This window comes from Eubalaena glacialis, chromosome 19 (genome assembly GCF_028564815.1).
Source record: "Eubalaena glacialis isolate mEubGla1 chromosome 19, mEubGla1.1.hap2.+ XY, whole genome shotgun sequence".
NCBI lineage: Eukaryota > Metazoa > Chordata > Mammalia > Artiodactyla > Balaenidae > Eubalaena > Eubalaena glacialis.
In genome coordinates, this window is record NC_083734.1 from 47,121,760 (window position 1) to 47,134,365 (window position 12,606).

Genomic DNA, 12,606 nt, shown 5'->3' on the forward strand with positions numbered 1-12,606 from the left:
GTGTGCCAAGTAGTTATCTGCCCTGCTTTGGGCTGGACAACAGGGGAAGTCGCCCCAGCCCTTGCAGCTGTGAGAACCAACAGAGCGGAGGGCTGGGCTGTGACTCAGGCATCAGTGAGGAAGAGAGCCTGCTGTTTGCTGCTGCTAAAAATGCCTGAAGCATAATATGTAGGGCGCTCTGTGTGGGGCACTGTCCGAGGTATTTGAGATACAGCTCTTCCTTGACTTACAATGGGGTTACGTCCAGATAAACTTATCATAAATTGAAAATATCGTAAGTCAAAAATTCATTGAATACACCTAACCTACCGATCAGCATAGCATAGACTAGCCTACTTTGAAATGCTCAGAACACTTACATTAGCTACAGTCGGGCAAAATCATCTAACACAAAGCCTATTTTATAACAGTGTTGAATATCTCTTGTAATTTATTGAATACTGTACTGAAAGTGAAAAACGGAATGGTCGTCTGGGTACAGAGTGGTTGTCAGTGTGTCAGTGGTTTACTCTCATGATCGCGTGGCTGACTGGGAGTTGCTGCTACCGCCACTGCCCAGCATCACGAGGGAGGATTGTACCACATATTACTAGCCTGGGAAAAGGTCAAAATTCAAAATCTGAAGTGTGGTTTGTACAGAATGCATATTGCTGTCAAGCCATCGTAAAGTCGAAAAATCATTAAAGTCGAACCATCGTAAGTCGGCGACCATCTGTATATTCACCCAGTTTTTACAACGACCTCCTGAGGCAGGTGCTGTTATCCTCCTTTTACACATAAGGAAACTGAGGCACAGAGTAGAACTAGTAAGTGCTGGAGCTGATTTGAGCCCAGGAAGCCTGGCTTCCAGATACGTTCTTTACCACCGTGCTCCACCCCTCCTCGATAGAAAATACTGCTTAACTGCAAATATTACTAATACTTGTATAACTTCACCATTTACAAAGTGCTTTTGTATAATAATCTTATTTCATCCTCACAAGAGTTTAAGATGTGATATTTGTACAGATGAGGAAACTGAGGCATGGGAGAATTCGGTTTTGGGGCTCCTGAGGCCATGCCTTTTCTAATTTGGGGTGTGGTCCTTGAGCCCTCATCCTGGTCCCTTTAACCAGGGTCCTGGGGATGCTGCTGCCCAGCGAAGGTGGAGCGGTGCACCTGAGGGTCTTTGGGAGGCTTGTTCTTTGGTGATTCATTTTCCTCTGCAGGTCTCTCTCCTTGATTCAATCCAACTCATTAACTGAGCACCTACTGTGCTCTGGGCCCCATGTTCCCTGGGAGAACAAAGAGGAGCTCACAGTCTGGTATGGGAGTCAAGTTCATAAACACGTGCTATAAGGGGCAAGGCCCGCGCTGTTGGAGAAATGGCCGCCACGTGCTAGCAGGGAAGCAGGGAGTTTCTGAACCTGGGCCTGCGGGGAGAGGAGGCTTCCACAGCTCCAGGCAGCTGCCCCCTGGCCTGCTGTTCCCTCACTAGGGTGGGGGTTCGGGGGCGAGAGAATGAGCACCAGACCTGGAGCACCGACTGGGTTCCCATGCTCATAGTGGCGCTCAGTCTTGTCCTGTCTGCCCTAGGGGCTCCCACTGATAGCCACAGGGATGAGCATGCCTTTGACTCCCTTGAGCCTCACTTTGCAGTTATAGAGTAGGGTGGGAGGGCTGACACCTGCCTCAAGGATCTGTTATGATTAAATGCACTATGTTTAATGGCAATATTTCACAAACTGTAGAGTGCCATACCACTACTGAGTATTATTTATTATTGTTGGTAAGAGCAGGCTTTTAAAAGTGCTTACTGTGTAGCTGGAATGAGGGGCAGGCACTTGCCATGAATTGCTCACGACAATGGAGATGGCAGGGAGGTTAGATCGGGGTGGTGTGAATCCAGGAAGGCTTCCTGAAGGAAGAGGTTTCAAGGTGAGTCTCTGAGAGACTCTGAGCAGGGACTGGCAGAGAAGAGCCAATGCTCTGAGCCGAAGCTAGAGTTGACTGAGGACTAGCAGGTGGGTTTGGTGGAAGAACAGGGGAGGGGTCAGGAGGGAAGAGCAGTAAGCCTGGGGAGGTACTGGGAGCCCAGAGCATCTGGCTGCAAAGTTGGCTAAGCTGGGCCATGAGGAACAGAAAGTTCTTGAGCAAGAGTCTGGAGAAAGACTGGGAGGGAAGAGACCTGCTCGGAGGCCTGGCCTGAGAAGAAGTTCCCCCCGATCCCAGCCCCTGCACGGCGGCCAGGTCAGTCTCCAGTAACTTGCTTATTGTACTCCTGCGCAGTGACATCCCTGAGCCCACGAAGGTGTCACCTGTCCTTGGAGGCAGCAGGCCGTGATGAATGTCGTTCATTTCCCGATGATTTGTACTCTGTGCCCCTACCCCCAGCCCAGCCCGGCCCAGCCTGCCTGGCTTCAGGGCACACAATCCATCACCCTCCACAGCAGCCTCTGAAAATGGGCTATTTGTCTTCTGACGCTAAGACCTACCCAGACTGATGGGCACTGGTAGAGACAGATGGTGAGGGTGGGGTGGAGGGACTGAGACAGATGGATGGTCGTCTGGCCGGGGTGGCTGGCACTGAGCTGGGGCCTTTGGGGGGCCTCTCACATGCCAGGAGCAGGGAGAAGGTGGGTCCCCAGGGCTGAGGCTCCATCATGTGGCAGATCACAGACTTGACAACTCATAAAATCATGGCATGAATATGACGGTGCCAGAAAGTAATAGAATTATTGACCCATGACATCAGAGATAAATGGAATCATAGCACTGACAAGGACCCAGGGTCATCTCCTGTCTTAAGGTCATGAATGATAATAATAATTAATGTAATAACTAATAATAACAACTAATGTTTACTTAGTGCCTATTGTATGTTAGACACCATTCTAAGTGCTTTAATCTCATTCAGTCATCAAACAATACTGTTAGGAATTATTTTTATCATCGTCTTACAGAAGAGAAACCTACAGCTCAGAGACGTTACGTAATTTGCTCAAGTACACATGGTTACTAAGCAGTAGCCCCAAGATTTGAATCAAATGGCCTGATTCTGGACTTTCCCGCCACCATGTATGTGGTCACCTGGAAAGTCGCAGTACCCAGGGCCCACTATGGTCAGTCCCCCAGGGGTGCAGAGACGCGCCTGCAGTTTCCCATACCTATACTGGGTTTACACACAGCTCCCAGTATTCCTCAGAACCTACTATGTACCTGAGACTGTACTAGGTGCAAAACTGAAGAGCCCATAGACCCACAGGACAGGAGGCTCCCACCACATGTCCTGATGAATCACACACACATGTCCTGATGAATCACACACCCTACAAAGGCATCTTCCTATTCTGCCCAGCCAAGGAGAAGACAGTCCAATGACAAAGTGGCCGAGCAAAGAGCAGGGCTCTCTGCCTGGCCTCTCATGCCAGGTGACACAGGCAGAGCCCCTGCCCATTCATCCCAGCGGCACCTTCCTGGAATGAGTAAGCAGGAGTGTTTCAGAGACTGCCCTTGGGCCACTTGGCTGCCCCTCTGGGCAGCCTTGGCTGAGTCTCCCTCCTGGGCTTAAACCAAACAGGGGGATGGGCTTCCCAGCTGCAGGGCTGCTGCCACGTGCCCACCTACCCTAGTTCATTCAGAAGCCCCTGATGGGAGACCCGACATAACTGGGGACAGGAAGCAGTTCCAAACTTCCTTGGAAGTTATCTACTATGGAAAGATCTGCTGAGTACATTTGGACCCTGAGCCTGATGGGAAGGGAACTATATAATCTATTTGGGGGAAGAAACCAGTGCCCAGTTGTGCACAAGTTTTAAATAGGCCACCTTCAAAGGGTTCTTTTCTGTTCATTAAAGCAGTTCCCCCCAGGACTCTGACTCAGCAGGTGTTTTTCAGAGGCAGGTGGGAGCCCTTCATACTGTTCCTCTCTCCTCTTCCCTCCATTCACAGGAATCTGGGGCGGGCTGACCACAGTGCTCCCATGAACAATTGGAGTGTTGGCCCCCATGCATCTGCTTTGTGCATGTTCGGGGAAGGAGGAAGATACAGGACCAGTTTTATGGGTTACTTTTGGCTCCACCCACCCCAGCCCCAGAAAAAACTCTGAAGGGATCTAGCTGCCCCATGAGTGACGGGGTGAGCCACCAAGTGACAGGAATGTTAATACCTCAGACACACTGAGCACACACCTGCCTGAGGGCCTTTGTAGCTGCTGTTCCCTCTAGAACCCTCTTCCCCCAGGTAGGCACACAGTTACCTCTCTCACTTCCATTGGGTCTCTGCCTAAATATTAGGACCAAATTAAAATAGCACTCCTGTCAGTCTTTATCTCCTTACCCTGCTTGTTTTTTCTCCATAGCATCTCTCACTGGTTAACAGGTACGTCTGTCTGTCTGCACACAAAACCCCAACCCCCAACCCCGTAGACTGACAGCGGGCATTTTTTTTTATACAGCAGGTTCCTATCAGTTATCTAGTTTATACATATTAGTGTATATATGTCAATCCCAATCTCCCAATTCATCCTGCCACCACCCCCCGCTCTCCCCCCTTGGTGTCCGTACGTTTGTTCTTTACATCTGTGTCTCTATTTCTGACAGCAGGGCATTTATTTTATTCATTACTGTATCCCCAGCTCCTAGAACAGGCACTGTATCCTCAGCTCCTAAAACATTTCTTAGGTGGTCAGTAAAACTTGTTGAGTAAAGAGCAAAGTCTTTATTTCTCCCCACCTATTACTTCACTGACCAGGAGGGGATCCTGGTGACGGGTCTGCATGGGGAGGAGTTGGGTCCTAATAGTAACTCAGGCTTCGTGCTGCTGGCTGGTAAGTCTACCTGGCTATTTGCAAGGCTGGTTTACTCTGGTCCAAACTGCTCCTCAGCCCAGAACTATGCTACCCAAGGGGGAACATATCCCCCAGGAGAGCAGGAGAGACGGCACATTTGTATCAGTGGGACCTGGAGAATCACAGGCCAACAGCCCTGACCTCTAGGTCCTTACAGCCCCCATGCTGAGTGACACCAGGACTTCCTTTCCTTCCTTCTCCCCTTCCCAACTAGGAAATCCAGTCCCTCCCCACCCACAGTACCTCTGAAATTATTTTTCTCTGTACCTTGTTCTCCTGGCTTTCTGTCTGCTTCTCCCTGTTTTATTCTCAGTGTCTTTTGTCTTCTGTTTCCTCTCTCTCCCCCTCTCTCCTTCTCCCCTTGTCCCCTCCCTGCTTTTCTTCTCCTCAAAGAGTGATGGAGTGAATTGAATGGGTGGCATGAATTACATCACGTGCCCTTCACATTGCCTGGTACAGAGTAGTGTTCAACAAAGGTTGTTTCCCCCGGCCCCCCAAATCCTGTACACACTTCCCCTTCGGAGACTGCGGCCCCCTCCCTTCCCTCGACCTCTGGATCCCTGCTCCTCTTCCTCCACCCTTCCTTTCCTCCTCTTTTCCCTCCCTACCTCTCTCTTCTCCGTCTACTCCCTGAAACCAAGAGGCCAATTCCGCTTAGAACTTCCTAGCCTGTATTTGCGCGTCGTAGCCTGGTCGCCGCTCCTGATTGGCCCTGTGCCTCTGGCCACACCCCTGCTTGGCTCTTCCCTCCCTCGGACCCCGCCCACCCAGTTTCTGGAGCCCAGGCCAGCGCGAGCGGGCCTTTTCTTTCGGAGGGAGGGGCAACGTCGTTTCCTGACCGCTTGCGTTTAGTTTCTCTCCTTCATTCTTGCAGCCTCTCTCTCCCTTTCTTCCCGTCTCGCACAAAGACTTTCATTCCCTCCAGGATTTTCTGGGCTCTTAATGTAAAGGTCATGTCTGCGGCAGTGTTTCTCCGCACCACCTCCACGCAGCCTTCTGTGAGCTCCGAGAGACGGGAGGAAGGGAGAGAGGGAGGCACTACCGGAGGAGCCCAGGGCACAGAGACCAGTGCAACCAAATGCTGAGAAGGCCAGTTGCCCAGACTGGGGACCGCTGTGGTGCAGTGGGAAGAGCCCTGGGCAGGCGTCAAAACCCACTTCTGCCTCTTAGTGTCTGTGTGACTAAGGATAAGCAATTTGCTCGGCCTCAGTTTTCCTATCTGTAAAAGGGGAGAATTAGCACCCACATTGGCAGATGGTGTGAGACCCATAGTAGGTGGTATGGAATCCTAATCTGTACCACAGACTAGAGGCAGAAAGCTCTACCCTGCCCATTCCCGCATATCCCCGACCAGCCGTGGGTGGGGTCAGGCCTCTGGGCATTGGCTGGTACCTGGTCCTTGAGACCAGGAGGGCCATCGGCTCAGCAGCCGGTCCCTGCCTTGGGTCTGGCCTGGTCTTGGCTGTGGTTGGTGCCCAGTCCTGCCCTGCCCTCTGTTCTTTTCAGAAGGGACTCTGGGGAACTTTCCAGGGCACGGGAGAGAGGGCAGGGAGGGAGGGCAGATGCTACACTGAGAGTGGGCCTTAGGCAAGTTCCAGGTACCACTTGTGACATTCCATTTAATGCTCCCAGTGCCTAGCTCAGGAGATAATGTGAATGAGTGAGTGAATGAACAACCTACTGAGGAAAGTTATTAAGTCAGGTGGTATATGTAAAGCACCTGGCAGGTGCCTGGCACACAGTCAGCCCTCAATAAATACTGCTCCTTTCCCTGCTGCCTCTTTGACTGTTCTCCTCCCTTTATTGGCAAGCAATGTGCTGTAATAGAAAGAACACTCGATTTAGAGTCCCAAACACCTGGTTATGAGTCTTAGTTCTTTCACTCATTGACTCATGACCCTGGGCAAGTCAGTTACTTCCCTGGGCCTCAGTTTCCTCATCTGTAAAAAGGGAATAATGAATCTGTAAATTTTTAAAAAAAGGGAATAATGACATTGCAGGGTGAATGAGGAGCAAACAAAATACATGAAGAAGGCCTTTGGAGAAGCAGAGCACGGTCCATAATATTATCCCCCCTCCTGACGGCCACATGCCTCCGCTTCTCCCCTCCTCCAGGCTCAGCACGATTGGCATGACCCATGGCAGATTAAAATTTCAACCTGATTTCCTCACTCCCCTACCCCCATCACCTCTCTGTGATGCCGTTCGTGGAGGCTCCACTGTGGCACAGCGCCAGGGCTTGGCCCACCCCTGCTGCCTAGCTGGCCTTCTCCTCGTGTCCATTAAGCCCCAATCCAGATTTCTTTCTCTTTAAATTAAACCACTTAGCCTCGAAGCCTTTGCCCCTTGAGCCCAGATTTGCACACACATCCTATGAATAGCTTTGATTAGAAAGAAAAACCAGCATTTGGTACAAGTGTTGCTCAGCACTGCCCTGCATCCAGCAAGTAAGGGATGCCAGTCTAACCCAATGCTGTTTCCTGAGAGACTGGGCACAGGCTAAGCTGGGGAGGAGATGGCAGGCGGGCCCCAGCCAGGGCTTGGCAGCTGCTGATGCCCTGGACTGAAGATGCCACCCCTTCATTGGCTCTTGGGTCTCCCTGGCTTGTCTGTACACTCTATGGCCAGTCTCAGGTTATTAACCTCTCCCATCGTGATGGACGCACTGGGTCTCCACAGGACTGGTGTGCCAGCCTTGAGAGGAGAGGGGCATGGAAAGGCAGAGAAAAAAGGGGCAGCATCAGGAGGGATGCCAGGACTGTCCTCAGCCCAGCCCCCACCCACTGGAGACCAAAAGCCCCCCCCACCTTCCCAGAAGTGTTACTGTGGCTTCAGCTCTGCTCCAACACACACACGCATGCACGCACGCACGCACACGCACGCTCCACTCCAAAAAGCTCTTAATTAAGGGCAAACATTTGGAAGGGGATTTTGACATCCTCTCTCTAGTCCAGTTGTTTACATCATTTTCTGAGTCACAGACCCCTTTGAGAATCTAATGAAAGCCATGGTGCCTTTCCCAACTGCATGTATAGAACAAATTTTTCATTTAATTTCAAAGTTTCTATGAACCCTTAAAGCTTCCAGTGCACTGAGATTAAGAATTTCTGATCAGATCCAACTACTTCATTATCGATAAAACACTAAGGCCCAGAGAAGGCAAGCGACTTGCCTACAATCACACAGCGAATTAGTAGCAGAGCCCAGTCTGAAGCCAGGGTTCCAGATTACTGATTCCTTTCCACTCCCCCACGTGGTGTCTCCCTCCGTTTTTTCTCCATGGTCCCCTTCTCAGTCAGTCCTCTCCTGGGTCCCAGCACAGACCAGAGCACGAATGTTCAGTAAAAGTGGTTATCAGGTGAGCTGGAAGGTGGGCCAACTTCCTTTAGCTGGTTCCTCCCTGCAGGTCCAGAGCAGATGTGGCTTGGTTCTAGAGACATGTGAGGGAACTGGGTCAGGGGTTGGCTGGGTCTCTTCCGAGCCATTCCAGGCTGTGAATTCTTTTTTTTTTTTTTTTTTAAATATTAAATGTGGGTTTTTTTCTTTTTCTTATTTATTTATTTATTATTATTTTGGCTGCGTTGGGTCTTCATTGCTGCACGCAGGCTTTCTCTAGTTGCGACGAGCAGGGGCTACTCTTTGTTTCAGTGCGTGGGCTTCTCATTGCGGTGGCTTCTCTTGCTGCGGAGCACGGGCTCTAGGCGCGCAGGCTTCAGCAGTTGTGGCACTCAGGCCCTAGAGCACGCGGGCTTCAGTAGTTGTGGCATGCAGGCTCAGTAGTTGTGGCTCGCGGGCTCTAGAGCGCAGGCTCAGTAGTTGTGGCGCGTGGGCTTAGTTGCTCCACGGCATGTGGGATCTTCCCGGACCAGGGATTGAACTCATGTTCCCTGCGTTGGCAGGCGAATTCTTAACCACTGTGCCACCAGGAAAGTCCCAGGCTGTGAATTCTAAGAGCTGCGGTCCAAGTAAAGGGCCAAGAGAAGTGTCCTCAGGCTACAGGGCAGGGGACCTGGAGCATGTCCAGCCTTCCTCTAAATGCCAGCCAGGATCTCAACTTTTAACACCACCTCCAGCCATCTCTCTTCCTCCTCTGCTCTGGAACCCACATTGTTTCCCTAGTGCCATAGCATCAAATTCAGATTCCTTTCCCTGGTGTCCCCTCTGCAGAAAAGGAGCTCATCTCTGCACTGGGGTCATTGCTCCTGTCCTGTCCCCAGATGGCTTGTGAATGTGGCCCAGTGGGGAGGGGGGTGGGACACTGGAGTGGGGATGTTGCTCTGCCTCACCAGCCGTCTCTGCCCCCAGGACTGCAGTGCAATGCATCCGTGGACCTCATTGGCACCTGCTGGCCCCAGAGCCCTGCAGGGCAGCTGGTGGTTCGACCCTGCCCTGCCTATTTCTACGGTGTCCGCTACAACACCACAAGTAAGGGAGCCCATGGAGGGAGGACCATCTCCTGGGAGGTGGGACAGGATGGGGAGAGCTTGGGACTTGTTGGAGGTGGGGAAAATAATAATGACAATGACAGTAATAATAATACCATTCACGGGTACAACCGCCATTGACCAGCGGCCAGCTCTGTGCTCTGCTGGGTATCCTGCTCATTACTACCGATGCGCACAATACCCTGGAAGATGCTACATGTGACTATGTCATATAACTAAGGCCTCCGAGGCTCAGAGAGGTTAGGGAAGTTGCCCAAGGTCAGCAGCTGGTAAGAGGTGAAGCTGGAATTTGCATCCGGGTCTGTCTGACACTTTCTTCTGCAGTTGACAAACTGGGTTAACGTTGGCATGAGCCATGAGGTAGGGCAGACATCATCAGAAAGCCCTAACTTTGCTCAGAGAGGATACCAGGCCTATCCAGGGCCCTCCAGCCACGAGGTGGGGGACTCAGAGTTTTAGATCCGTAGGCAGGGGGCTTGTCCTTACATGTAGGCCCACAGGTGGGGTGGGGGTGGGAGACGACTGACCTGGGCAGGGTTTGTTCAGATACTTGATCCCCATGTAAACACCCTGCTCCCCTAGGGCCCTGAGCCTCCACCTCCAGGCTTTGCAGCTTCTTGCTATGCCACCTGTCACCCTCAGAATTAATTTGCTCTCCCCTGTCAATGCCTCACAGCCCCTGCTTATCAAGAGAGCAACAGGTGCAGGCCAGGGGCCCTGAGCTGTCTGAGGGGAGGGTGAGGGGTTCCTTGGGTGGGCCCTTGGGGTCTGGTGGGCCTGAGCTCAGAGCCCCCCCAAGAGGTGACAGAGGGTGACCACAGACACCAATTGTGACCTTTAACACAATTTTCCTCTCTTATGGCCCTCTGGCCCCTCTTCTGAGGATGGAGAAGGCTGGACGACATGGCTTCTTAAGACTCTGTCCAGCTCAGAACTCCCAAGTTCCTTCTCCTGCCCCTCTCTTTTTTTACCAGCTGGATTAATGGGGTTCGGGTTGGGGGCCACAGCCAAGGAGGGGTGGGAGGGCCCTGGGGAGGTGTTGGGACTGGGCGGGAGGCTGGAACAGCCAGACCATGCAGCTTCGTGTGTCTGCAACCGCACCCTGGACCCCAGGAGGAGAAGAAAGCCTGGAGGAGGTGTGGGGAGAGTGCAAGTAGGAGGAAGGGCAGAACGACCTAAAGCAGAGTTTGTGTATCCTGCCAGCCTCTAACTTGGGCCCATTTTAGTTGGAAATGCAGGCAAAGAGGCTAAAAATGCCCAAGGTCACAAGGCTTGGAGGCAGCACTGGAACTGGGGAACCAGAGCCCTGCTGCTGTTCTCCTCACCCGGCCGGGTGCCCTGCCCTGGAGCTCCCCGGAGAAAGGCAGCATTAGGGCTGGTGCTGGGTGGGGCATCGGGGGGCTGCTTCCAGGAGGACCCCCCCCACCAAGTCCCCTCACCAGAGCACCAGGTCCTGTCAATTCCACCTCCAAAGTGAGTCTCGTGTCTGACCCTCCCTGCCCTCCATCCCCAAGGCCACTGCCCTGGTCCAGGGTACCCCAATCTCCAACCCTAGTCTCTCATCTGACCCTGTCACACCCTTGCTTGGAGTCAGCCCTTCTGTGGGTCCCCATTGCCCCCATGGTCAAGTCCCCCCTCTGGCTACAGTCCTGCCTACCTTTGCAGCCGGTCCTGGCCACTCCCCATGAACTACCCCCACTCTCGTCCCCGAAGGTGACTTGACATGCCCCGAATAAACCTTTAGTGCCTGGGCACGTGTAACTCAATTGGGCAGCCCTGCCATAAGTGGAAGCCAGGAGCCTTGGGATCTAGTCCCAGCTCCACCTATAGCTGGTTAAGGAACCCTCTGCACTGGCTCTCCCCGGGCCTCAGTTTCTCCACCTGCAGGATGGGTGGCGGGAGGTTTGGGTGAGGTGCTCTCTCGGCCCCCTTGCTCCTCCCTCTGTGATCCCAGGAGAGGAGATGGAGGAGTTGATGGTCGCTTGACGTGGGGGCGGGGCTGGAAGACTGCCCTTTCCGGGTGCCCCCAGCGCCAGAATGATGAGGAACGCCCGAGTAATCAGTAGCGACTGGGAACGCAGAATTGTACCTAATCATTAGGCACTACTTAATTCATTTACCGATGAGGTGCTGCCAGGACTTCTAGGCCTTCTCCTTAATGGCCTCCCTTCCACTGCATCTGATCTTCAAAGGAATGGGAAGCATTTCCCAAAATATCCATTTTCCCATGAATCTCCAGGAGGACTCCTCAGCTCAGCGATTAAAGACAAGGAAGCCGCATCCTCCGCATCCTCCCCGGCAACGACTCGCTGCTCGTTGGGCCTGTTTTCTTGCAGGATCACCTCCTGCAAGCCTGCTCCCTCTGGATGACCCGGCCTGGGAAGGACTCCAGGCTCCTGCCCCACCTATGGGATTCAAAGGGGAGCTTGAGCCAAGGGGATGCCTCCCGGAATCCCCGCCAGTACCCCCTATGATAGCGACAAGGGACATGTTCTGAATCTTATGTAAGGTTATAGAAATATAGCTCCAAGACAATAATAATAAAAACATAAAAATAACAGCTCACATCACATGCCAGGTAGAGCTCCAAGCACCCCGTACATGTCAGCTAAAAATGCCCCTCAACCATTGAGGTAGGAACCCTTGTCAGGATCATTCCTATCTTGCAGATAAGGAAGCTGAGAAGTCGTGGGACTCATCCAGGTTCACACACAAAGCTAGTAGCGGCTGGTGCCAGGATCTGAACCCAGGCTGTCTGGGTGGAGAGCTCGTAACACTACAGTATACTGCTTCTCTTAAGGCAGCAACTCCCACCCCTGCCCTCGTGCCCCTTCCCGCCAGATCTCTGACCCCAAGTCCCTTTCTTTGAAGACATTTTGGAGCAGCCTCTGGTCCCAGGCACCTTCTGTCCATGGCAGCCACACTGGATTCCCCTGCTTCCGTGCCTCCCCCCAGGCGTCCCCGAAGCCCCAGCCACTGAGCCCTCAGCCCTCTGGTAGCTTATCCCTCATTTAGCAGTTAGGAGGGAATCAGCAGCATCTTCAACTCTGCCCAAGGGCTCAACTCTGCCGAGACTCAGGTCCACTGGCAGGGAAGCTGAGCAGAGCTTTAAAAATCCATTTAGCCTCATTTCCCCACGGGTGTGCTATGCGAGAGCAGCCTCTCAGCAGAAGGGCCGAGGGGCAGCGTTAGATAGGAGGCCTCAGCCCGGCAGCCCTGGAGGCCAGGCCGGGGCTCCCTCTCCTGGGGAGGCAGCCGCAAACCCACCTCCCAGCCCATCCTCTCCCTCTTGTGTGGTGCTGCCAGCAGAGAGGCAGGTCCCAGGCTGGACGG